Raw genomic sequence first — 27,174 nt, forward strand, 5'->3', positions numbered from 1 at the left:
TGACTGCCATCTGGGAACTGTGTGATCTCTGGAGAGTAACTCACTCTTTCTGAGTAAAAGGGGATGATAACACTGCATTACCCAGTTCCCAGGGTTATTGAGAAGAAAGCACTTAGTTATCTGAGTCCTATAAAAATAAGAATTACTGTCTTCATAACAATAATAATTACGTCCAGTCCCAGGGGAATCTGGGCCAGTGTTGAACAATTCCCTCTTTCAGGTTGTTATCACTGGAGGAGAATTTAGAACCTTGGTGTGAAGCTCTAATTATAAGAATAAGAATAGATGATCATAGCCTATAGTCAGAGAATCTGAGTTCAAATCTTGGCTCTGTCTCTAAGTACTTGTGAGATTTTAGGCACTCTGGGCCTCAGTTATCTCCTCTGTAAAATGGGTGGGATGGGCAGCATTGCAAACATTGGTACATTGGAAAAAGCACAACAATTCTGAGGACCTTTCCCTGGTGTTTATAATGATAACTAGCATTTCTATAGTGCTTTAAGGTTTGCAAAACACTTTACTTCTCTGATTTGATCTTCATGACAAACCTAGGAAATAGGGGCTATTATTATCTCCATTTCACAGATGAGGAAACTGAGGCTCTGAGAGGTTAGGTGACTTGCCCGGGGTTACATAGCTAGTAAGTTGTCTGAGGTAGGATTTGAACTTGGGTCTTCCTGCCTCCCAGTCCAACACTTTATCTGCTGTTACCTAGCCGTCTCCTTGGGCACATCACAACCTTCCTGGGCCTCAGTTTTCTCATCTGTAAAATGAGAGTTGGACTAGATTTCTGCTAGCTCAAGATCTGTGATCTATGGACCATTTGTTTTGGAATGTGCAGAGAATTAGAATGGAGCAGAGGGGCAGAGGATAGAACCACCAATGAGGATGGACATTTCTATCAGGACAGACTACTCTCACCCCTTGAGAAAAGCAACTCAATTCTACATTTATAGAACACGTACTGCATACCAAACAATGAGAGACTGGGTTAGATTGCTCCCACAATTCAAATTCTCAACTAACACAGAGAGCCATAACTAGCAATTTTGGCACTGGAGACAAGTAGCACAATTAGCTTTTTATTTGGAGTTCATTTCGGGGGAGAGAAGGGAGAAAGACATCCCAGAGATTCTGCTCCCTTGGACAGAGACTCTGAGAAGACTGACTGCTGCCGTTGTTCTTCCTAGTCCCATGTTTTCACCTTTCTTTGTGTTCCTGGTGCTTAACAAAGTGTCTGGCATACAGCAAGCATTTAATAAGTGTTTGTAGACTCACTGACTCAGCTATTTTTGTGCTTCTGAACACTCATCAGTACCTTTTAAGTTTTCAGCACCCTGTAGCAAAGCCCTGATTGCTTCACCCTTATTGCAGCCACAGTGCCCCTAAAAGCACCCTAATCTTGCATGCATTTTGCACAGAACAGCGTCCTTAATGGCATTTTGGCTTGGAAGCCAGAATTTAAGCTCCATTTACTTGAAAGGGTTTCATAAAACAGACAGCAGAGGGTAGACCAGGGCTTCTTCACCATTTTTGTGCCATGGACCTCCTCTGGCAGTCTGGGGAAGCCTATGGACCCCTTCTCAGAATTATACTTTTTTTTTTCACTGAGAAGGAAATTTATTTTATAATTCAAGATCTATGTAAACCGTTCCTTTACCCACAGAAAATGTAATTTAATCATTAAGCAGAAGAAATAAATCATGAAAGAAGAAAATGTACAATCTGTTCAGAATTATACTTTTAAATAATTGAAAGAAATAATACATTTCAGGTAGAAGTCTGTGCAAACAAAAATGTCATTTTTTCCTCATCTAAGTTCAAGAGCCCCCTTGAAATCTACCCACAGACCCTTAGGATAAGAAGCAGTGTTGTAGAAGAAAGAGCATTGGGGTTGGAGTTAGAAGAAGTGTATTTGAAACCTGACTCTACCACAGTCTCTACCTGTGTGGCTTTGGGTGAGTTACTTAAGCTCTCTGGGCCTCAGCCTCCTCTTCTGTAAAATGAGGGAGTTGGCCTAGGGGATTGTCAAGTCCCTCCCAGCTCTGAAATCCTAGGATTCTGAGAGTCTCAGAAAATGAGAAACCAAAGGCAATTGCCAGCCAGGGAGCCTATCGATACTCTTGAAAATTTTAGTGCCTAATATGGAAATATGTTTTGTACAATTACACATATGTAATCTATATAAAATTGCATATCATTTTAGGGAGGGGGGAGAAGAGGGAGGGGAGGAGAAAATTTTTTAAATTTTTAAAAAATGAATGTTAAAAATTATCTTTACATATAATTGGAAAAATTCTATTTAAAAATTGTTTTTCAGTGCCCTGCGGCAAAACCCTGGTTGTTTCACCCTTGTTGCACCTATAGCATCCCTAAAGGTACCGCCTCGAGGAGTGTGGTAGCCCAAGATGAAGGCCATTTTCATCCCTATGTGGGGCTTCATACAGACACCATCGAGCCAGCGAAGGGAGAGGCTGGCCAAGACCTTGGCCATGATGGACCGATGCTCTCCAAGGCTTATTGCTGGGCAGTTGCCTTCCTTGAAAGTTTTGAAAGGAAAGTGAGAACCCAACTCTTCTTCCTGGCACTTAGTGGGGGAATAAATCTGCTAGCCAGGCACAGGCCTTCAAAAACAATTCTAAGAGAGAGCAGAGAGGTTTCTCATTGAAAGTTGATCACTTACCACATTGCAGACCCAAAGCATATAGACTGTGCAACAGCCTTAATGACTGGAGCTACCCAGCCAGAAAAGCCCAGAAGATGCCAAGGGATATTATTTGGACTGGGTCTGTGATTTCATTAATACTGGGAGCTACCAATGCAGATTGGCGCCTTCTCGTGCTTTGTGGTCTTAGAGAGGGATGAAGTGGCTGTAATATTCATCTAATGATTATAGCTGGCACTGCTAATTTAAAGTTTAAAGTCTGCAAAGTGCTTTATATACACTGTTACATTTTACCCTCACACCAAGCCTGTGAGATACCTTCATTTTGGGGACGAGGAAACCCAGGCTCACAAAAGTGGTCATAGGATTATAGACCTCTAGCTGGAAGAGAGAGACCTTACTGGTCATCTAGTTCAATCCTCTTATTTTACAGATGGGGGAACTAAGTCCCAGAGAGTTAACATAAATAGTAAGTGGGGGAGTAAGGATTTGAACTCAAGTCTTGCAACTCCAAGTTCATTGTTCCAAGTGTCCAAGGTCTTCAAGCTAGTTAGCTGCAGAGTTAGGATTCAAATCCACATTTCTTCTGATTGGCAGGTTTGCACCCTTCCCAATATACCATCCTACCTCTAAGAATCTTCAGTTTTTGGTCAGGTCCTATGATTTCATTGGTGTAGAGAACTCCCAGTGAGGAGATTTCCTCCACCAGTGAAGACCAGTATCTCCTCTACAACTTAAATGGTCTTAGAGTATTGCCTGGGGGTACTGAGGTATTAAGTGACCTGCCCAGGATACCATGGCCAATATGATATGTTAGAGACAGGGCTTGAACCCAGGTCTTCCTGACATTGAGGTTGGCTTTCTACTATACGCTAGTGATCTTTGAAAAAGGAGTCATGATTTGACCCCTAGGGAACCATGGCATTGTCTTAACTATTATGATCAATCAATTGGAGAAGAGGGAGATGGGCTATATTCCATCCTACATATGAGTCATCATGAAATCTATCTCTGACACAACCATACCTATGCTTATTCCCTAATACTCCCCCATACTGTCTTCTCTCTCCCTTCCTTTTCTCACAACTGTGTCTTCTCATAATTTTACCACCATCCATAGTAGCAGCTGCACAGTGAAAATTCCAGACCTCCAGCACATTCATCCTTTGTTCCCTAGATCACCTCATGCCTACAGCAGGTGCTTCAGGGAGATTGGGCTCTGGACCCCCACCCACAATCTATAATGAAGAACTCCTCCTCCTCCCTTTTCATTTTGGGTGGTACACAGTGAGACTCTCTGGATTGCCTTATCTTTCCCGCCAAAAGCCACCCCACCCTTCCAAACTTCCCCTTTTCTATTGAAGGCACAACTCTCCTTCGGGCTCTTCACCCTCCCTCATCCCACATAGCCAATCAGTTGTCCAATCTTGCTATTTCTGTCTCCACTATCTGACCTTTCTCTCCACTCAGGGAGCCACCACCCTAGTTCATACCCTTGCCTGTTCTATCAAAATAGCCTCCTAATTGATCTCCTGGCCTCAAGTCTTTCCCATCTCCATCTATTCTCCACACAGCTGCCAAAAGGATTTTCTTTAAGGAACAGGTCTGACCACATCACTTCTCCACTCAATACATTCCACTGGCTCTCTATTGCTGTCTGCATCAAACATAATTTGTTCTTTAGCTCATCTTTTTTTAATTCCTATCTTCATGTAAGTTTTATAATGCATGTAATTATTGGTAAAGCAATACAATAAGAATGAACAAATAAGTAAAAATAGTTAATAATTTAAACTTGTAAAATAACTAACAATAAATAAGTATAACAAATGATTATTCACATGTGGGGGTGAATGCAAAAACTGATGACAGTGTATGGTCAAAACAAGTTTGGAAAGCAACTAACAATACAAACTGCTTCGGTAGCTTTGCCAAGAAAAGCCCAAAGGGGGTCACAAAGAAATGGACTGAAGATGACTGAACAACCACAAGCCATACACTACCTCTCTTACATATGCTATCCTTTTTTTGGAGAGCTAAGTCGGGGATAACCTCATCATTGGTTTCTGAATGATAGCAGTCTCACAATAGGCTTCATTGCTCAAATAGTCTTTACCAAAAATAAAATGGAAAAAAAATCACCTTTCCCCCCAGCGGAGCTTGGCAGGCACGAGCTGTTCCAGGCAGCAGGGCAGGCGTGATTTCTCTCATCCTTTCATCTGCTCCTAATAAGAACCAGACACATTTTTTTCTTTAATGGAGTTTCATTTTATTGGGGGATAAGGGAGGGAGGAGTTGGGGTTGTTGGGAGGTTTTTCCCCCAGGAAAAATTTCTCATGAAATTGTTTGTTTAACTCTATATAAAGCCAGCCCCAGGCTGTATCAACATCCTCTTTAGATGCTAGGTCAGCTGACAAGTGTATGGGATGCCCAGAAAACCATATTCAATTTAAAGCTTGAGGGAAGCAGGAGAGCTGAGGGGAAGGAGGGGGATGGGTAACAAGCCAGAACAACTCCGAGGACTACGGTCTCCTCTCCTAAGTTAAGACTTTTTAATCAAGTCATAAAATCCTAGGTGGGCAGCTAGGTGGAACAGTAGATAGAGTGCTAGGCCTAGAGTCAGGAAGACCTGAGTTCCAATCCAACCTCAGACACTAACTAGCTGTGTGACCCTGGGCAAGACACTTCACCTTCTTTGCCTCAGTTTCTTCATCTGTAAAATGAGATGGAGAAGGAAATAACTATTCCAGTAACTTTGCTATGAAAACCCCAAATATGTTCACGGAGAGTCAGATACAACTGAACAACAAAGAATCATAACATTTAGAATCAGAAATAGCTTTAGTGTAAGGCCTGTGTTTTACACATGGAGAAACTGAGGCCCAGAGAGAATAAGTGCCTTGCCTAAAGTTACACTGGTAGTAAGTAGCAGATTTGAAACCAGGATCTCTGAATCCAAAATCAGTGCTTTCCCCACCCCCCATCCCATGTGACTAACTCACTGTTAAGACCACTGACATAGAACAGATGGCAACCCCAGAGTCTAAAGGGATCTCCCAAGCACCAAGAATGAATTCTTGTTTTGGTAAAGACCTGTAATAAGTCATCAGACCTACCCACCAGTGGCCATGTAGAAAGAGCGCCAGGATTAGAGTCCAGAGAAACCTCGGCTCCAGTCCAGCCCCCGGCACTTTAGGATCATACTGGTAGAGCTGATGCGGTGGAAGTGAGCTACTTATCCAGTCTCCTCATTAAACAGCTCAAGAAACTGAGCAGTGTTCATTAACCTAAGGCCACCCAGATCCACTGACCTTAGGATGATAATAATATCTATAGTAACTGTAATGCCTGTAATAACTTACAGGGTGGTTTTAAGGAACAAAAGCGGTAAGAAGGCTTTTGCAAACCTCAAAATACTGAATACATATCACCTATTGTGATGGAGAGAGGTAATGTGGCATAGTGAGGAGAAACCTATCCTTGAAGCCAAGAAGACCTGAGTTCAGATTTCCCCTGTGATAAATACTGGTTGTGTGACCTTGGGCAAATCATTTGCTTCCTCAGTGCCCCAGGAAACTTTCTAAGAGTATAAATTGTAGCAGGGTAGGGCACATCTACATCGATAGAGGGAGTTCCCTCCTTCAGGAATTTCCTGTAACAAAAATATCACAAGTTTAGTCCCTGTCTCTATCATAAAATAGCTGAGTTAGGATTTGAACCCAGGTCCTCTGACCCCAAATCCAGTGCCTTCTCCACTATGCCATGTTGCTTCAGTCCCCCTCCCTGAATTATTATTATTAAAGTTGATGTTTGTATGCATAGTAAGGTGTTTTGCCAACTAAAAATATTGAAAAGTGAATGATCCCTTGTGAAATAAACTCAAAATAAACATAAAAGAAGAAATCGAGAAAATGAGAGGAGAAATAAAGTGAAAAACAAACGTCTGTATAGTGGACAGAGAAAACTAAAAGCTATTCCTTTGAAAAGACTAACAAAATCATAAACTTTTTCAGCCAATCTGCTCAAAAAGAAGAGGAATTAAATTATCAAAATAAAAGGAGAAACAAGTCAAAATCACAATAAAAATAATGATCAACTTTACACAGTGTCTCATTTGAGGGAAGGAATTGTAATTTTTGTCTTTGTATTCCCAGAGCTTAATACAAGGCCTGGCACATAGTAAGTGCTTAATACGGCAATATTTGACTGATTCTCACAACAATGTGCATTAAGAAATACAGGTATCAGGGCAGCTAGTTGGCTCAGTGGATAGAGCACTGGCCCTGGAGTCAGGAGGAGCTGAGTTCAAATCCGGTCTCAGATACTTGACACTTACTAGCTGTGTGACTTTGGGCAAGTCACTTAACCCTGATTGCCTTGCCAAAAAAAAAAAAAGAAAAGAAAAGAAAGAAACATAAGTATCATTATCATCATCATCATCATCATCATCATCATCATTATTTCCATTCAACAGCTGAGGTCTAGAGAGAAGCAGTTTCTTGCCCACAATCATATAACTCATAAGCAGATGAGCACCAAAGCCAGTATTTGAACCTGTCTCTCCTGATTCTGAATCCAACACAGATATGGGACCTCAGAATCAATCCTCAAATCAGCAAGAGTCCCTGTTGCCAAGAATGAATTCTTAAAGCTGGAAAAACTCATAACTAAATTAAAGCAGCTAGACATGATAATTAGAGAGCTCAGCTTGGAGTCAGAAGGACCTGGGTTCAGTTCCACCTTTGACACACGATGGCTTCAGGATACTGGGCAAATCCATTAACCTCTCAGTGCCCTGGGCAACTCTCTAAGACTATATTGCAGAACAGGTGCTGATCTCATTGGTGGAGGTAATCTCTTTTTTTCTCTTCCCCTCACCCCCAGCACTTCATAGTATTTTATTTTTTCCAATTACATGTAAAGATAGTTTTCAATATTCACTTTCATAAGATTTTGAGTTACAAATTTTTTCCTTCCTCCCTCCCCTGCCTCCTCTCCAAGATGGCAAGCAATCTGGTATAGGCTATACATGTACAATCATATTAAACACATTTCCACAATAGTCATGTTGTGAAAGAAGAATCAGAACAAAAGGGAAAAATCATGAGAAAGAAAAACAAAGAGAGAAAATAGTATGCTTCAATCTTCATTCAGTCTCCACAGTTCTTTCTGTGGATGTGTATAGCATTTTCCTTCTTTTGGGATTGTCTCAGATCATTGTATTGCTGAGAAGAAATACTTTCATAGTTGATCATCGTACAATGTGGCTATTACATAGTACAATGTTCTCCTAGTTCTGCTCATTTTGCTCAGCATCAGTTCATGTAAGTCTTTCCAGTTTTTCCCCCCTGAAATCCACCTGCTCATCATTTCTTTTTTTTTTTTTTTTGGTTGGGCAATGGGGTTAAGTGACTTGCTCAGGGTCACACAGCTAGTAAGTGTTATGTGTCTGAGGCCGGATTTGAACTCAGGTCCCCCTGAATCCAGGGCCAGTGCTCTATCCACTGCACCACCCAGCTGCCCCTGCTCATTATTTCTTATAGCCCAATAGTATTCCATTACATTCCTACACCACAGCTCGTTCAGCCACTCCCCAATTGATGGGCATCTTCTCAGTTTCCAATTCTTGGCCACCACGAAAGGAGCTGCTATAAATATTTTTGTTCACGTGGGTCCTTTTCCTTTTTTATGATCTCTTTGGGATACAGACCTGCAGTGGTATTGCTGGGTCAAAGGGTATGCACCATTTTATAGCCCTTTGGGCATGGCAGTGGAGGTGATTTCTTCCCTGAGTCAATGAAATCATAGGTCTGGTTCGAGTAAGTGATCTGTCTTTCCTTATGCCTCCTTGGCACACTAGACCCAGATATCTTTAGTCTTCCTGGGAGCTCAATTTAAATAGAAAGGAGAATCTGTCCCTAAAGACCTAGCCAGCCCTTCACCCCTAAGACTCTCTCCTGGTAATTCAGCCCCTTGGCTCAGGGCTTCAGAAGGCTAAATTCTCTCTGTCTTAATCATCATAAATCCCATAACAAAGACTCAGAATCACGGAGCTCCTTGGATTGATAAAAAAAAAGCTCTCTTTACCTCCATCACCCACTTTCCTCTTAGGAGTTTCAGGGAAAGGAAGGAAGAAATACAGTGATCTTTTTCAGCTGGCAGAGAACTCCCCAGGTCAGCTTGTTTCTCTCTCTGCTTTCCAAGTCCTTCCAGACAGCTAAGGACACAGGAATACACCCCACTGCCCTGTTACTTTGTAATAAAGTCATTAATAAATGATAACCCTTCCCCAATGTAACATTGTTCTCCCAGTCGGCCACTTTATAACATCTGGTAATGTTGTTTCTCCTGACATCCTATTTTCCTGGAATCAATTAAGAACATTAGGTGGGGTGTGTCTGGAAAGTCTGTAGGTGGAACCATAGATAGAATCTGGGACTGAAAGGGTCCTTACAGACCATATAGTCCAAGGCCTCCATCCTACAGATGAGGTGATGGCCATAGAGGAAGTGACAACCTTTCCTCCAATGTTAATCAACTTTGCAGAGAATTTCTTCTGCAGGGAGATCTAAAATCCCTGTAGTTTATTTTTTAATTGTAGTAAATTTTTGATATTATCTTTTTCCCCCCTCTATCATCTAAATTACTCAGTGCATCCTTATCCTCTTCCCAGGGAGCCATGTCTTATAACAAACAAACAACAAAAAAAAAAGGTGTGGGGGGAGGAGGGGAAACATTTCAGTAAAACCAACCGATAGACTGAAAACAATCTGAAATGACATGCAATGTTCCACACCCCCCTCTGCAAATAAGGAATCTTCACAGTTTCGATGCATGTTTGTTTGCCTCATCTTTGTCAGGTGGGGAGATGCTCACCTGCTCTGCCCTCTGCCCACACCTACTCCCAAACAATTAATCCCGGCATGTTTGTGATCCAGCCTACCTTTTCAGACTCATTTCAAATTACTCCCCCTCGTGCATTCTGCAGCCAAATAAGCCAGCTTACTATTCCCTGAGCTCAATACTACATTTCTAGCCTCCATGCCTGCCGCACAGGCTGGTCTCCATGCCTGGAGTTCAATCTTTCCTCATGTCTGCCTCTTGCAATCCCTAATAGCCTTCAAGGTCTAGCTCAAGGTTCACCTTGTGCACAAGGTTTCCCCCCTAAGTTATGAAGTGATGTGGAGAATGGTGTAGAGTGCTGCGTCTTCTACCTCTAACATTTCCTAGCTGCATCACCCTAGTTAAGTCACTTAACTAATCTAAGCCTCAGTTCCTTCATCTATAAAACGGGGATGATAACAGCACCTTAGACACAGGGCTGTTTTGAGAATCAACGCTTTAGAGGTAAAAAGGATTTTAGATGCCATCTAGTCTAAACCCCTCATTTTACACATGAGGAAACTGAGGCCCAGTTGGGTTATGTGATTTGTCCAAAGTCACACTCTATTACATGTCAGTGGATGAATTTGAATTCATGTTGTCTTGATTTCAGGTCCATGTTGCCTTTCCAGATAATTTATGTAAAGTACATTACAAACTTTGCAGCACTGTATAAATATCCGCTACTTGTCCTCCCTTCCTCCTATCCCCAATGACTTTCTATGTATTTTGTATTGAATTGTCTGTATGCATGTTATTTCTCTTCAGTAGAATGTAAGCTCCTTGAGGTCAAGGACTATTTCATCTTTGTCTTTGTATCTCCAGCACTTGGTACATAGGGGGCACTTTAAAGAAATTTATTGAATTGAATAAAATTGAATCTTCTCCCAGATAGTTCCTTCTCAAGATTTCAACACCAAAATAAATGGGAAAAACAAACATCCCCTTGCAGAGAATAGAAGACTTCACACTATCTAGAGAACACATGCAGACCCTGACAGACTTTTTCTGCTTCCATTGTCCCTTTCCCAGCTCCAACCCCCCACCCCACAACATGATGGCCAAATCAGGGGCACCAGAATTCATAACTTTAAGTGCTGGGAGATTTCCAAAGATCTTTTGCAAACGGCCAAGACAATCCCACAACGTTAGTTCAGTTTCATAATTTTAACTTGCAGAAGAGGAAGAGGAAACACAGAGGCAAAATTGGGTCATAGATGACCCAGCTCTCTTGCTCTCCCCAGTCAAGGGAATGCCAAAATACGGAAGAGTTGTATTCTCAGCCTAAGCTTGGGAAGTCCTCTTGGGAGGAAGGTCTTAGTAGGTGGGGTAGGAGCTAGGTAAGAGGGGAGCCACAGAGCAGGGAGAAATCAACAATCCCAGCTACAGCAAAGAATAACATAATTAAATGGGAAGGCTGGACACTCAGATATGATATTATCCTTTAAGGTTCTCAATATAGTCATAATGATATATTAACATGAGGTATTCTATGTTCATATAGAATAACACAAATTATGATGATAATATGAGTACAGATACTCAGATTGGTAGGGAGCCAGTCTTGGGGTCCCAAAGATCTGGAGTCAAGTCTTGACTCTGACTCATACAAGCTGTGTGACCTTGGGAAAGTTACCTAACCTCTTCAATTCTACCTGTCAGCTCTCTAAGTTGCATTGTTGAAAGGAATTTCTTTACTAAGGATTCCCATACTGATAAAAATCACAAATCCAGACCCACCCCCCCAAATCCTAACCCATGAATATGGGCATAATTTGTATTAAGATAATATTATGGGTATATGTAAGGAGAGAGCATTTTCCTATTGCTCATTCTCTTATGTTTCAGCTAAACCAGATTGCTCTGCTATTCCCTTATTTCTTCCTGCCTCCCTCAGCCTCCATGCCATGCCACAGCTTTGGAATGTATTCTTCCCATCACTGTTTCCATCCTTCAAAAGCCCCATTCCAGAGACACCTCTCCCACGACACCTGCCTTGATAGCCTCATCTCCTTCTCCACCCTCTCGGTTGACCTCTCTTTCTCATGTTACACGTAATCATTCTGCTTTGGTTACTTGTGTGTATATCTCATCTACTTTCTAAACCAAAAGTTACTAGAAGGCCGGATCACTGAATTTCTGTAGCCTCAGAACTCAGCATGATCTCTTGCATATAGCAAAAGCTTAAATGTTTAGCTGAATGAACCAGTTTAGCTGTGACTTCGGGGAGGATAGGAAAGAAACAGACACAGGTTACTAACTTCTAAGGTTCCTTCCATACTTAGAACTGCAGGCAAATCGATAAAGAGGCTGTTTTTAGAGGTAAAGGAAGGGGAGAATAAAGATCTTGACATTCCATGAAGTCGAAGAAAAGCTAGCTAGTATGTTATAGTGGGGATTCTTTCAGGAATAGATTGGTCTCTATGATTTTCTGAGATCCGACTCTTAAAATGCTCTTATGACTTTGTGATGTTGTAAAAACAATTCTGAGCTTTCTCCTGATATCCAGCAAACTGGCTAAAATGGTTAACACCAATATAATTTGTTGTTGGCAGGGCTGGGAACAGACACACACTGTATTACATTGTTGGTGGAATTTTCAATCAGCATGGGTTCTATCCTTTTGGAGAATAATCAGGCAAAATATACTAAGGTTTATAGAACTTGTCATACCTTCTGACTCAATAAACCTCACTAATAGGACTAAGTATATTATTAAAAGTGGGGCAGAAAAAAAGAGCTTCCTGTCAAAAAATATTCATAACTTTTTTATTTCTAATAGTGAAAAATTGGCAATAACCACAGTGTTCAAAACTGTGGGATAGCTGAATAAACTATGGTATATCATGCAATGGAACATTATTAGGCCATAAAAATGACAAATATGAATAATAGGAGAAAAAAAAATTTAAAACCATTAAGTGATGCCCAGCAAAGAAAGTAGAATTAAAACAGTATATATATATATATATATATATATATATATATATATATATATATATATATATATATATATATTTACAAAATAATATCAAGAAAATTCAATGAATATGTAGAAAAAAGATTGGATGGGGACATGATAAAATAGGTTTTTGTTAAAAATTTATATTTTGTTAAACGTAAGTAAAATACATTTAAATGTATTGCACATTATGTGGCATTAGATTTGTTAAATATGACAAAATCTATATTTTGTTAAAATTTCTATTTTTCTTCAACCAAAATGCAAACAGATCAGTTATGGTGAAGATGTTGTGCCTCATTTTGTTTGCTTGATTGTACTTATCAACATTAACTTTAGAATAAGTAAAAGTATTAAAGATATTTTAAAGAAAAGTGACTGACTTCAAGTTAGGAGGGTGAAGCATGGAATTTTGAACTCCAAATCACATACCCAAGTTGAAAACTAGATAGAGGATGTTTGTTTCCTTGAAGAGTTATTTGATCATAGACTTGAAGATTTAGAGGTGGAAGGGACCTTAGAAGTAATCTGGTCCAGCCCCCTCTCTTCGCAGATGAAAAAACTGAGGCTCTGGGGAGGTTAAGGAACTAGCCAGGAAGTGAGTGGCCAAGCTGAGATTTTTATCCAACTTCTCCAGAAAGGAAGCTTACTCCCATTTGTCCCACCAGGCCTCAAATGACCCATCATTGGTGGTCAGATCACATCTAAAATATTATATTTCCTTTAGGGTGACCTATCTTATGAAGGACATTCATAAGCTCGAGACCATCCAGTAGATGGCCACCAGGATGGTGAAGAGCTTTGAATCCATGTTGCATGAAGCTGAAAGAATTGGGGATGTTTTGTCTGGAGAAGAAAGGGCTGAATGGGGTCATAACAACTATTGGCCCAACAAACAGAGAAGAGGGGTGAGATTCCTTCTGTTTGGCCTCACCCATAACAGTTGGGTAGAAGTTACAAAGAAGAAAATTAGGTGTGACATCAGGAAAAATTCTTAATTATTAGAGTTAATTCAAAGGGAGGGAATGGATTCCTGGCCAATGGATGTCTTCAAGGGAAGGCTGAATGACCATGTACCAGTAATGAATTAGAAGGTTGGACACTGAATTCCTTTCTAGCCATGAGATTCAGTCTCTGAGAATACCTCCCTGCTTTCAGCAGGCCACCTCCTGAGCAGACTGCTGCTTGATAGGCTCTGCCTTCCTCCTCTCTTCTCTTCTCTTCCTCCCTTGCTTCTGCTAGGAGAAAGCCATTTACTTGCACTCTTGAATCGAACACAAGGTAATTGAAACACCACTTCAGAAACTCCCACACCCATCACTTTCCCTTAACTCCCTTTTTGGCTCAGCTACTCAGGGGCAATTCTGTTCAGAAAGAAAGAGACTTTTGAAACCACATTTTCCCATTATAAGCAGTGATCACTTGTTGAATTGAACGAAGTTCATTCATTAGCCTCGTGGTTGGAGTGGATGCAAGGCTTCTCATCAAACTCTTTATCAGGAAAGGACTTTCCCAAGAGTGTCAAACACCAGTCAACAAAGATGAAAACTCTTCCCAGGTAAGGAGAAAATTGGGACAATTGTCTACAATGCACAGAAGGCTAAATTTAAGAGGTAAACGATTATGGAGGGAGGGGGAAACAGGTCTTGCTAGGCAAAGTTAGAATGTCTCAGATAAAATTAGAGCATTTCCAACAACTGGTTAGAGTATTTCAAACAGGTGAAATTAGAAAGTTTCAGAAGATGAAAGGAGAGCATTTCAAAAGGAATGGGAATCCTAAAATCACAGTTCCTAATGTTAGTGTGAAATCAGATCTGTTCTCACCTCTAGATTTGAGGAGTGGAAAATACGCATCTGGTTTTAAATGAAACAGAAGGTGGAGAGAGAGGTCCTTGGACTTTTTTTTTTCCATCTTGAAACTGGAAATATTTTAGATATGATTGGAGGGATTTCCATCAGTCACAATTTTTTAAAATTTCAAGCCAGAATATTACCTCTAACCAGCAGGAGCTTTCACCACCTTTGCTACTCATAAAATCCTATTGTTGACAATATTATCTTTCACCTAAGTACCAACTAGGTGAAAAGGGGTGTCTGAGAACTTGGGAGTTCAAATTCCTGCTAGAAGCACAATAGATAGAGTGTTGATCCTGGAGTCAGGAAGACCTGAATTCAAATCTGGCCTCAGACACTTCCTAGACATAGCAAGTCACTTAACCTCTGTTGTCCTCAGTTTCCTTAACTGTACAATGGGGATAATAATAATGCCTTCTTTGAAGGGCCATTTGTTTTGAAAAAAAAAGCCCCAATGCTTAGCACAGTGCCTAGCATAAAGTGGGTGCTTATTAAATGGATTATTATTAAATAAATATTTGTTGCCTTTGTCTGATCTTTGTGACTTTGGGCAAGTCATTTAATCTCTTTGGCCTCAGTTTCCTCATTTATAAAATGAGGTTAGAGGGGCAGTTAGGTGGTGCAGTGGATAGAGCACCAACCCTGAAGTCAGGAGGACCTGAGTTCAAATCTGGCTTCAGACCCAACACTTGACACTCACTAGCTGTGTGACCTTGGGCAAGTCACTTAACCCCAATTGCCTAAAAGCCAAACAATAAAAAATAAAAAAAATAATAAAATGAGGTTAGACCAACTGGTATTTGAAATTCCTCCTCGTTGGACATTTATAAGGACATTAGTTCATTTGAGGTAGTGGGATACAAACTCCTGGAAGGTAGGAGTTGTTTCATTTTTCCCTTGCATCTGACAGGAGCCTAGTACACAGTGACCACTTAATAAGTATCTGTTGAATGAATAGTCCTTGATGACAACAGGGGCTAAAGACTACAGAGAGCATGCCCATTTCATGGATGAGTAAACTGAGGCTCGGGAGAGGTTAAGCAACTTGCCCAAAATCACACAGCTGATCAGAGACAGAGTCATCTGGGTTCCAGGCCTTGCCTACCACCAGTAGCCAACACTGATCCTACACCCTTTGCTATACAAAGAGACTTTCAGTGCTTGACACTTGTGATCTTGAATAATTGAGCACAAATAAAGATCTGCCTCATTCTCTGGATCCTTTGGCAAGGGACCTGCTGGGCTTGGGTTTTTTGTTTTTTTGTTTTTTGAGCCTCAAGCCCTCAAGTCAGGCCCCAAAGTGCAGCTGGTCCCTGGTAAGGAGGGAACTATTCTCTAACCAAGAAATGGTTTCCAAAAACAAACTGGGCAGAAGGGGAATTACTCCCCTCAATGCACATTCACTTCTCCCTTCAGCTCTGAAATTGAAGAAAAGCAAATAGGGAAGTGGGGACTGACCCAGTGTGAACTCCCCAGAGACAGCAAGTGGGACTCACTGGCTGGGGAGCCCACTCTGTCTTTGCACGTGTGAGTGCTCAGCAAGGGGGGGGAAAGGGAACGGGACCACGCCTGTTGTGTGCTGTGGCCACTGAATCCTCAGCGCAGCACATATTTGTGACCCCATTTCACAGACCCAGAAACTGAGGACCCAGTAAAGAACAAAAAGACCTCTCTCCTGATGGGGATAGTGATCGGCCAGTAGCAGAGTCAGACTGTCATGGAGACTGCCCTTGCTCTTTGACCAGCTTTGCACAAAAGGTCTTTGGCCCAGTGTGAAGCTCGCAGTGTGAACTTTGTGCTATCTCCCATCTCTGCACCTTTGTAGGCAGCTGCAGCTCACGCCTGAAATGCCTTCCCTCCTGACCTCCATCTCTTAAAATCCGGAGTTTCTTGCAAAGCTCAGTTCAAATGCCTCTATGTGAGGCCTTTTCCAACACCCCCCCCCCCGAATAGTCCACCTCCATCCACTATTGGTGCTCTCCCCATTTTGATATTGCTTTATATTTATTTATCTGTGTACATGTTATACTTCCTCTCACCCCCCTGCCCCGTCATAGAATGTGGCCTCCTTACAGGCAATCAAACAATCAACATTTATTAAATGCCTGCTATGTGCCAGGCTCTGTGCTAAGTGCTGGGGATACATAAAAGAGGAAAAAGACAGTCCCTGCCCTCAAGGAACTTACAGTCTAAAGGTAGAAACTGTTTTGTTTTAGCAAAATGCCTTGCATATAGTAGGCACTTAAACATCTGTTAAATTGGATGAGGGAAATAGAGGGAGGGGGGAGACCGTGGGATCATAGGTTTAGAGCTAGAAGGGACCTTTGAGGTCAACTAACCCAACCCTCTTAATTTTACAGGAAGGGAAATTGAGGCCCAGAGAGGAAAAGGGACTTGCCCAAGGTCGCATAGGAAGTGGTCTAAGTAGGACTTGGATTCCAGGGCTTACAAGTTCAATCTAGCACTCTTTCTCTGCTATACTGCCAGGCAGATGCTGTACTTTTGTGGTGAATTACTGACTTTCACTCTCCATCATCATCTCTCCCTTCCAGAGCCCCAGCCACACACAGACACACATAGATACACACACACACACACACACACACACACACACACTCACACACACACACACACACACACACACACACACACACATACACACACACACACACACACACAATCTCATATTCTTCAACCAGTACTATCACTAGTAAGTAGAGACAAAGAAGAGCCTAAGGTCTAGTATCCACCCTAGTACGATGGTATAGTATGGTGTGGTGCAAAGAGGCCTGCCTATGATGCCAAAGGCTCTGGGCTTGGAATCCCAACTAAGCCACCTCCAAAATGGAGCGAATGGGCAGGTAGAGTGTCTGGTGTCTGGCCCTGGCACAGTCAGAGCATTGGTGAATTAGGCTCCAAGTTCCAGGTCCAAGAGCAGAGTGTGGTAGGGATCAAATCCCAGAGGTGCCATTCCTGGCTCATTCAGTGGGTGCAAAGAGCTTTTGTAAACCACGAGGCAGCATGTTTTACAAACATGGCCTGGCACAAAGTAGGCCCAAGCTATTATTAATATTATTATTTGGACCAGATCTCTGATTTTATTGCCATAGGGAACTCCCAGAGGAGGAAAACCTCTCTGTCAGTGCAAATCAGCACCTCCCCTACAATAAATTGATGGGGTTGGAATCTGGAAGACTTGAGTTCAAGTACTGTCTCAGATACTTGTTAAATCACTTAACCCCTGCCTGCCTCACTGTGCTCATCTGTAAAATGGGGATAATAACAGCACCTTCCCCTCCCATTGTTGTGAGGATCAGATGATAAAACATGTAAAGAGTTAAGGTTGCTCTCTATCCGCTAAGCACCTCTACCTGATAATCATTATCATCAGCATTATCACTATTGAGACACTCAACCCATCTGCTTTGATATCTGAAAACTGGGGACCAATCCTTCTTTCTACTACTTTAGCAGAAGACAGGGCAGCTTGGCTTCCCTGAAGGTGTCACCATGGGCCCAGGGAATTACATTAAACAACCCTACATGAGAAAACTGGACTGAGCTCTTTGCAAGGAGGAATAATTTAGCGCTCCTTCTATTCCCAGAGGCTATGGAGGGGCCTGGCACAAGGTAGGCCCTTCCCCACCTTCCCCTTCAGAGATTGTCATTCCTTGATCTCAAAGCAAAGTTCCTTTCTGGCAGGCAGGGTCCACAAGTCTCCTAGCTATGTTCCTTGGAGACTGGAGCATTGATTTGGAGCCTGAGCCAGAAGGGACATCAATCAGTCAGCATTATCAATAGGCATTCACTAAATGCCTATGTAGGGAGCCCTTTATGAGTTGCTTTGTCCAAGCCTATTTGACAGATGAGGAAACTGAGGCCCAGCAAAATGAAGCCATTTATCCAAGTGACAGAACTGGAATTTGAACTTTAGGACCCTTTTTTGAACATCAGGCCCGCTGTCCACTAAGTCTCTTTATACTCCCCTGTTCCCCAAGTGGAGTTTTCCCTGTTCCCTCCCTGCTTCTCTGGGTTTCAAAGCGGGTAGTGAAGGTGATGGGGGAGGCAGGGAATGGCAGGAGAGGGAGAGACCCTAAATAAAAACAGGAAACTGGGTTTTAGAGAAAAAAAATAGATGTTTCATTCAGCCCGAGTTACGGGTAAGAGTATAAAAAAAAACCCCTCGAGTCAGGAAATGCGAGGTTGATCAGAGGTTTCGCCGTAACCTCGTCGCTCACAGAACCTCAGCAGGAGAGCTGTAAACATGTGGTGAACTCCCCCTGCATGCAATGAATGAGACGCGAGCCCGGCCCGCTGGCCCCGTTCCATTTTTCTGCCTTGATTCACGGCTATAGGGTGGGGGTGGGGACGGCACTCGGGGGGAGGGGACAAAGGCTAAGGGACAGGGGACAAGGACTCGGAGGGAGGGGCAGAGGGCAGTAGCCAGAGGGGCAAGACCCTTTCTTCTTCGTGAACCCCGACTGGCGCCCAAGCTCCAGAGGATGCTCCTAGCTTAGACCAACACGATTAGCCCTCTCTCCCCGCGAAGGTGATTCCCAGCCACCCCGCCCAGGGTCGGTCATTTGCCAACCAGCCTGGAAAATGTTCCTCTGCTAAGGGTTAATTCTAGCCCGTCCGTTTTCCCCCACGGTATATTCCCCGCAATTAACCCTGGCCCCAGACCGGCTCTGCATTCGCCCTTTCCATCCATCCGCAGTGGAGATGCAAGGGCGGAGAGGGGACAGCTTTGCAGACAGCCCAACAGCTGCACTGCGATGCATCCCTGGGGCCCGCCCGGCCTCCTGTCCTCCCTTGACCTCGCGTTGCGCCCCCTCCCCCGGCCATTTCCCCCTCCCCTTGAAGCATCCCATCCCAGACCTTAAGCCCAGCTCCATTTCCTCCTCCTCCCATCACCCAAAGAGAAAAAAGAGGCGGTAGCTTACAGGCCTGGAGAAGCAGACAGAGATGCAGGCAGGCCGGCAGGCAGGCGACAACAGCCCGGCGAGAGGCAGCCAGCCAGCAAGAAGGGTGTCGAGTGTGAGTGAGAGGCGTATGCAACCGGCCTGCTCACACCCGGCACCCTCAACTTCCTATTTTGTTTCCTTTCTGCTTGCAACAGGAAAAACAACAACTTCTACTGTCCTCCTCTCCCTGACACCCCCCTTGAGCTCCAGCCTCTGTCTGGAACTGAAGGTGGCACTACCCTAGGTTGGGCTCTCACTTAACCAACAGCAGAAGGCAAAAGAACCCCAGAAAATTCCTAAGCCTAGCAGGGTTTCACACTCCCATGGAGGAAATTATAGATGCTGGAAAGGCTATAGAGTGCACCCCTTCCTTTTACAGATGAGGAAACTGAGGCTGGGGGGTGATTGACTTATGAAAGGTGTCACCATATTCTTCATAAGTGTCAGAGAGAGGATTTGAACCCATGTCCCTTGTTTTTTCCACAGTAGCACCCCTCCTCTATTGATTAAAACCGGTTAGTTGAGGACTGGATAAGACCTCTGGCTTATTCCAGTACACAATCTCCATCCCTCCATCTCCAAGCAGCGGATTATTCAGGATTATTCAGTCCAGTGTTTGAAAGCTTCTCTGTTTGAAAGAACTGTTTTATTTGGATGTCTTAGGCACTTTCTTACTCAGAGACTTGTAAGCTGAGGAAGAAACTCAGAGGGGCAACACAGAGAGTATGAAATAGTAACGTCAACAATAACAGACATTGAGTCTTTTAAGGTTTGAAAGGCCTCACAGGCACATCTCATTTGAGGCAGATCAAACATTGGTGAGATTAGAAACGGTCACCAATCTTCACTAAATTCAAGGTGTCAGAGCAAATTATTGGAAAGATCACTGGCTCTAGAGTCAGAGACCGCTACTGTTTAGTCCTGTCTGACTCTTCATGGCCCCCTTTGGGGTTTTCTTGGCAGAGACACTAGAGTGGTTTGCCATTTCCTTCTCCAGTTTATTTGCAGATGATGAACTGAGGCAAACAGGGTTAAATGACTTTCCCAGGCTACTTAGCATCTGAGGCTGGATTTGAAGTTAGGTCTTTCTGAATCCAGGCCCTGTGCTCTATCCACTGTGAAAACTAGCTACCCAACAGTCAGAGGACCTGGGTTCAAATTCCACCCCTGTGATTCTGTGACTAGTAGACAAGTAATTTACCCTATCTCAACCTCAGTTTCCTTATCTGTATAAAGAGGGGGTTGGACTAGGTGACATCTAATGTCTCTTCCAGCTCTGAGCTTTGGGAGTGATGCTCAGGGATAGAATGGTAAGGGAAGAAGAGAACATTGGGAGGGTTAGATGGACCGATGGCATGATCAGTATTGTGATGATAATGAGCGTTGAGGTTTATAAAAGAGCACCTTGTCTGCAGCACAGCACAGTGCATAGAGCCAACCTCAGAGCCAAGAAAACTTGAGTTCAGATCTTATGGCAGCCACACACTGCTGGTGGTGTAACCATCGTGAAACCTCTCATCGTTCTAGGCCAGAGGTGTCAAGCATACCAAGAGCCATGTGTGGCCCACAGCACTCCTGAGGGTGGCCTAAGTCAGATTAAAATGAAGTTGAGAAATACTTAACAAAATAATCAAAGATACAACAAAACATAGATAATATTAACCTGGGGTTTTCCAAGTCAGTGTGGCGCCCCCAGGGATCTTATGTATGGTTTAATGGTGCCCATTTCAAAAAAAATTGATATCACTGCTCTAAACAGCTTCCTTGGACTGAAAGTAGCCAAGAAGATGCTTTCAGGGTTGATGGAGCGAGTTAGCTCACGGGCTGTTGCTGTAATAATGAATCACAGAATAGTTCCCGTGCCCATGTTCCACAAAATGCGTTATATCTCTTCTTCTTTAGCCCTCACACCAACCCTGTGAGGTCCATGATCTCAATGTTATAGCTGAAAAAGCAGCTACCTTTGGTGTATTGCCTTCCTCCATTAGATTGTACACTCTTTGAGGACAAGGACTATCTTTCTTTTTCTTATTTGTCTCCCCAGAGCTTTAGCATGGTGCCTGGTACATAACAGGCGCTTAATAAATGTTTATTGAACTGAATAATTGAATTAAAATTAAGTGCTTCGCCAATGGGCACACAGGCTGAAGTAGATGTCAAAGCCAGGCTCAAGGACCAGCATTTTTTACATAGTTTCACTTTGAGTTTTGTGAGTTTCGTACCCTTATTGCTGGGTGCAATGTGTGTTGACTGATCTATTGAACATTGAACTTACTCTCGTGGGAGGCACCACAAGAGGCACTGAGGATACAATGATAAAAAATGAGGACGGATACCCTCAAAGAGCTTACATTCTCCTGGGAGATACAATGTCTAAGTGGAGATGTACCTGTAATGTAATGTGAGACCATTCACAACTGGGGGATAGGGTAAGGTCTCATGCAGGAGGCAGGGTTTTGAGCTTCACTCTAAAAGAAGTTAGGGATTCTAGGAGATATTGGTGAGAATGGAGGGCATTCCAGCTACGGAGAACAGCCAGTACAAAGGTGTGAAAGCTAGAGATAGAAAGATAAAGGTGACATTCAGGGGGTAGCTGTTATGGGATGGACACCCCATGGCATCAGGGGAAAGAAGATGCTTTCCAGGAGTCACTTTATTGATAGGTACTGTCTCTAGTAGACCTAGCAAACCCCATGAGGGGTGGGAGTGGGGGAGTAGAGGTCAGGAGGGCTGTGGCTTTGAATTCTGCCTCAGACTGTGTGGCTATAGGTAGACTTCCAGGCCAGAAAAGGGAGTAAGACTTAAGTGTTCTAAAGAAAATGATTGAGTGATTATATCTTTACCATAGAATTTGGTCACAAACAACTTTTATTCTGAAGAACTAGGGTGCAATGGAATCTGAGTTTACCTTAGCCCTGCCCCATGTGACTTTGGGCAAACCATCTCACACCTCTGGGCCTCAGTTTCCCCATCTGTAAAAGAAGGGGTTGGATTAAACAGTCTCTGAGGTCCCTTCTGGCCCTAGAGCTATGACCCTGAGGTACATTTACTCCCTGTGTGACCCTGGGTAAAATCACTTCTCTCTGGGCCTCAGTTTCCTCATCTGTAAAAATGCGTTTGGGCTAGATGAATTTTAAGTCCCTTTCAATTCTGAAACTATAAGACAATTACCCTGAAGGCAGCCTAGATGGAAAGGTATTTAATTTCCCATTTTAGAGAAGGAAGAACAGAAGCCATGTTTTTATGGTAGAGGGAGAATTATCAGAACCTCATCCCTACCCAAAATGGAAAGCCGCTAGGTTCTAGCTGTTACAGGCCTCTGGACCTGAGCCCTTTTGGTCCTGTCTAATCTCCACCTTTCTTCAAGACCGATACTTGAGCAGCATTCTCAAAGAGTTTCTTTCTTCCTCCTAAGCTGACCTCACCTGCACAGCCTGGGTTCCCTCTCAATAGCAAGAGGAACCAAGGTCTTTGCTCAGCTGCAAGATTTTGCAAGAGCGGAATTTACTCCCTCCCCCTAGGACAAGTACAAGGGCCCTATTCACAACCCGCAGCCTCTCAGGCTGCCCTTTCCTGGATGCTCCCATGCTCTAAATGGCTAGGCTTGTAGCTAGATGACAGGTTCAAAACCCATCTCTGATCCTTACTACTAATTAAACACCCCTGTGCCTCAGTTTCCTTCTCCATAAAAAGAGATTGGAGTTGGACTAGATGACCTGTAAGGTCCCTTTTGGAAGCAGCTAAGTGGCTCAGTGGAGAGAGCATTGGGCCTGGACTCAGAAAGACCTGAGTTCAAACCCAGCCTCAGACGCTTCCTAGCTGTGTGATCCTGGGCAAGTCACTCAATCCCATTTACCTCAGTTTCTTCATCTGTAAAATGAGCCAGAGACTCTAGTATCTCTGCCAAGAAAACCTGAAATGGGATCATGAACTGGATACAACTGAACAACAAGGTCCCTTTTAGCACTGAACCTAGGATCCTAGAAATTTTGCTCCCCCCCCCGAAATTTCCTGATTCCTATTTCTAAAGACTATCTCCTCTTTTCCTTTGTTCTCTCAGCAGGTTGATTTATGACCATTATAGCATCCTTGATCTAGAGATGCCAGGACCCTTAGAGGGTCCAGCTTTCCCATTTTGCAGATGAGGAAACTGAAGCCCAGAGAGGTCAAGTGATTTGCCCATGACTAAACAGAGCGTAAGTGGCAGAACTGGGATTTGAATCCAGGTCCTGAGGCACCAATCAGATGCTTTTCTTCTGTTTTGCCATGATTTTTGAATAAGGCTCTCAAATTTGGGGGGTTCCTCTTTACCACCTGAGTGGCCCTAATCTAGGAGGTGCCATTGTTCCCAACATTTCTTCCTCTACCCCTCCCCCCTTACCAAGTCAGCCCCTAGGGATTCCTAGAGTGGTAGAATATTAGTACTGGAAAAAAAGTCTTCCAAGGCCACTGGGTCTCAGACTCACTGAACTTTAGGAGACTAGCTAGTCAATGCCTACCTGACTAACTGCCCTCTGCAATTCAATTCAACAAACATGTATTATGGGCCTACTAAGTGCCAAACTGGGAGACTGTAGAGCCAGCCCTGGATCCAGGAAGACTTGGGTTCAAATCTGATACAGTCTGATGAGTCACCCAGAACAAGCCATTTCACTTCCCAATGTTACAAGTAACTGTCCAAGATTCTAAGGTGCAAGGCAGAGGAAAAAATGGTGACTCAGGAGTCAGAGGATCTGAGTGTGAATCCTGCCTCTGACACTCATCTGTGTGACCTTGAAAAATCACTTAACTTCTCACTGTTTGAAGTCAGCATGTCCCTGACTGCCAAGTCTTCCCTCCTTCCCAATTATTGTTGAGGGAACCACTATCCTCCCAGCCACCAGGCTTGGGAGTCACCCTCCATTCCTCTTTGAAGCTCACTGTACATATCCACCTCTGATACTTTGATTTGGTTTTTGCACTGGCTGCATCCCCTGCCTGGGATGCTGTCCCTTCTTGGCTTCCCTGAATTCCTTCAAGATTTAGCTCAGATCCCACCCCCTCCAGGAGGCTTTAACCCTATTCCTCCCAGGGGAGCCAAGATGGTGGAGTAAAAGCAGTGACTTGCTTGAGCTCTCCCCCAAACCCCTCCAAATACCTGTAAAAAAAATGGCTTTAGGGCAGCTAGGTGGTGAAGTGGATAGAGCACTGGCCCTGAAGTTAGGAGGACCTGAGCTCAAATCCGACCTCAGACACATAACACTTACTAGCTGTGTGACCTTGGGCAAGTCACTTAATCCCGTTGCCTAACTGAAAGAAAAAAAATGGCTCTAAATCCTATTCCTCCCACCCCACCCACCTACTGCTTTTCCTCTGAAATTCCTTTTCATGTGCTCTCTATATCTCTTATATGTGTTTGGGCAGCTGGTGGCTTAGTGGATAGAGTGTCAGGCCTGCAGTCAGGAAGACCTGAGTTCAAATATAGCCTTAGATACTTATTAGCTGTGTGACCCTAGGCAAGGCATTTAACCTTGTTTGCCTCAGTTTCCTCATCTGTAAAATGAGCTAGAGAAGGAAATGGCCAACCACTCCAGTATCTCTGCCAAGAAAACCCCAAACAGAGTCATGGAGAGTTGAGGGGACTGAACAACAAAACGTCTTTTATGTACAGAGTTGCACATTATCTCTTCCATTAGAACTGAGCTCCTTGAAGACAGACACTGTGTTTTTGCTTTTCTTTGTATGCCTAGTGCATAGCACAGTGCCAGGCATATAGTGGGAATTTAATAAATGTTTATTGGCTGACTAAAACTACAAGTTGTACAGTATATGTGGACCTGCTTTGATAGAGAGAGTTTCATCGCCTGGAGTTCCTGATACTTATGATGTCTAAAGAAGGAGACAATATATACAAAAATTCAGAATACGAGGTCAAACAGGGTGTCCTAAAAGTCTTAGGGCAGTTTTAAACTTTAATAACTTCAGAAATATGAATGCTACAAACTTACAAAAACACTATTTAAAAGTTGAATAATTTCCATTTTTTTATACTTATTTAGTTTTGTGAAGCTTGAATAACACATTTCCAATTTAACAAGGAAAGGACTCTCTGTCATCATGCACGTGCAACATTTCTGGATGACACTTTCTTAGACCAATGGATCAATGGAGGAAGGCTTCCTGCCTAGACACTGTGGTCACCTGATGTCTCCCCCATAGACTTTTTCTGGTGGAGTACACCAACATTGTCACTTATGCATCAAAACCTGGTTCTTATGGCTGGGATTATGGAGACTGGCCTTTCAGGCACTGAGCAATAGCTGATGAAAGTTGTTATAAAGTTCAAAAATCAGTTAGAGTGATACATGGCACAAGATAGGGGGTGTATTGAATTTTGAGAAGAAAGTTGTCAATATTTTAAAATGTAAATAATTAACTCTTTTAAATGTGGTCTTTTGTCATTTTTAGCATTATAATACTGAAGTTATTAAAACTCAAAACTGCACTAAGACTTTTGGGACACTCTGTATAGAGCTGATGAATGTCACCAACTACCTGCCAGGCATTGATTGATTGCATCCCATGTGCCGGACACTGGGTATATGTGATGAAGGAAAGAAAGAGAGAAAGAAGGAAAGAGAGGAAGAGAGAAAGAAAGAAAGAAAGAAAGAAAGAAAGAAAGAAAAAGAAAGAAAGAAAGAAAGAAAGAAAGAAAGAAAGAAAGAAGGAAAGAGAGAAAGAGAGAAAGAAAAAAGAAAGAAAAAGAGAGAGAAAGAAAGAGAGAAAGAAAGAAAGAGAGAGAAAGAGAGAAAGAAGGAAAGAGAAAGAAAGAGAGACAGAAAGAGAGAAAGAAGGAAAGAAAGAAATAGAGAGAGAGAAAGAAAGAGAGAGAGAGAAAGAAAGAAGGAAAGAGAGAGAGAAAGAAAGAGAGAAAGAGAGAGAGAAAGATAGAGAGAAGGAAAGAGATAGAAAGAAAGAAAGAAGGAAAGAAAGAGAGAAAGAAAGAGAGAGAGAGAAAGAAAGAGAGAAAGAGAGAGAAAGAAAGAGAGAGAGAAAGAAAGAAAGAAAGAGAGAAAGAAAGAGAGAGAGAAAGAAAGGAAAGAAAGAAAGAGAGAGAAAGAAAGAAGGAAAGAAAGAAAGAAAGAAGGAAAGAAAGAAAGAAAGAAGGAAAGAGAGAGAGAAAGAAAGAGAGAAAGAAAGAAGGAAAGAAAGAGAGAAAGAAAGAGAAAGAAAGAGAGAGAAAGAAAGAAAGAAGGAAAGAGAGAGAGAGAGAGAGAGAGAGAGAGAGAGAAGAGAGAGAGAGAGAGAGAGAGAGAAAGAAGAGGCTTACAATCTATTGGGATAATGTATGTAAAGTGCTTTGTAAACAATAAAAGACCAACTAATAACTATATGTCTATTATGATAACTTCAAGCTCCCCCTTCACCCTAGTTCCCTTCTCTGCAAGAGCCAGTGTGATGCATTGGAAAGCAGGAGGCCTGGGCTGAAACCCCGCCTCTGCTACTTCTCTGCATGACTTTGGTCAAGTCATTTTTCTTCTCTGGGCCTTCATTTCCTTGTCCGTAAAACCAGAGGTTGACTTTGAGGTCCCTTGCAGCTTTGGGTCTGTAATCCTGTGGTGGGCTTCAGCTCATCAATTTCCTTCTCAAACGTGATACCCAAAAGGAGACACACTACTCCAGGTGTTATTAGACCAGAGCAAAGAACCTGGGGGCCTATCACTGTCCTTGTTCTGGATGCTCTGCTTCACACAGTCATCCAACAAAGCAGGGGGTTGAGCAAGGACTAAAATCCAGATCTCCTGAATCTTTTGCCAGCATCCTCGCCTGAGGCAGCTAGGTGGTGCAGTGGATAGAACTCTGAACCT

At 42.9% G+C, this 27,174-nt stretch overlaps 1 protein-coding gene across 4 annotated transcripts in view; it reads right to left on the reverse strand.

Annotated features, from left to right (window-relative positions):
- The window catches only part of PIK3CD (phosphatidylinositol-4,5-bisphosphate 3-kinase catalytic subunit delta), a 73,838-nt gene extending 54,406 nt beyond the window's left edge, over nucleotides 1–19,432 (reverse strand). For 2 of the 4 annotated variants that reach the window (XM_078145685.1, XM_078145684.1), the window contains exons 1-2: nucleotides 19,307–19,426; nucleotides 4,808–4,890 (exon numbers count right to left, since the gene is read on the reverse strand). The gene's annotated coding sequence lies outside the window, so the exon portion shown is untranslated. Of the gene's footprint in view, nucleotides 1–4,807; nucleotides 4,891–19,306 lie in introns of all 4 variants that reach the window. The other 2 variants (XM_020974354.2, XM_078145688.1) reach the window with 2 other exon arrangements.
- Between the last annotated feature and the right edge of the window lie 7,742 nt (nucleotides 19,433–27,174).

This window comes from Phascolarctos cinereus, unplaced genomic scaffold (genome assembly GCF_003287225.1).
Source record: "Phascolarctos cinereus isolate Bilbo 61053 unplaced genomic scaffold, phaCin_HiC Scaffold_726;HRSCAF=1367, whole genome shotgun sequence".
Taxonomy (NCBI): domain Eukaryota; kingdom Metazoa; phylum Chordata; class Mammalia; order Diprotodontia; family Phascolarctidae; genus Phascolarctos; species Phascolarctos cinereus.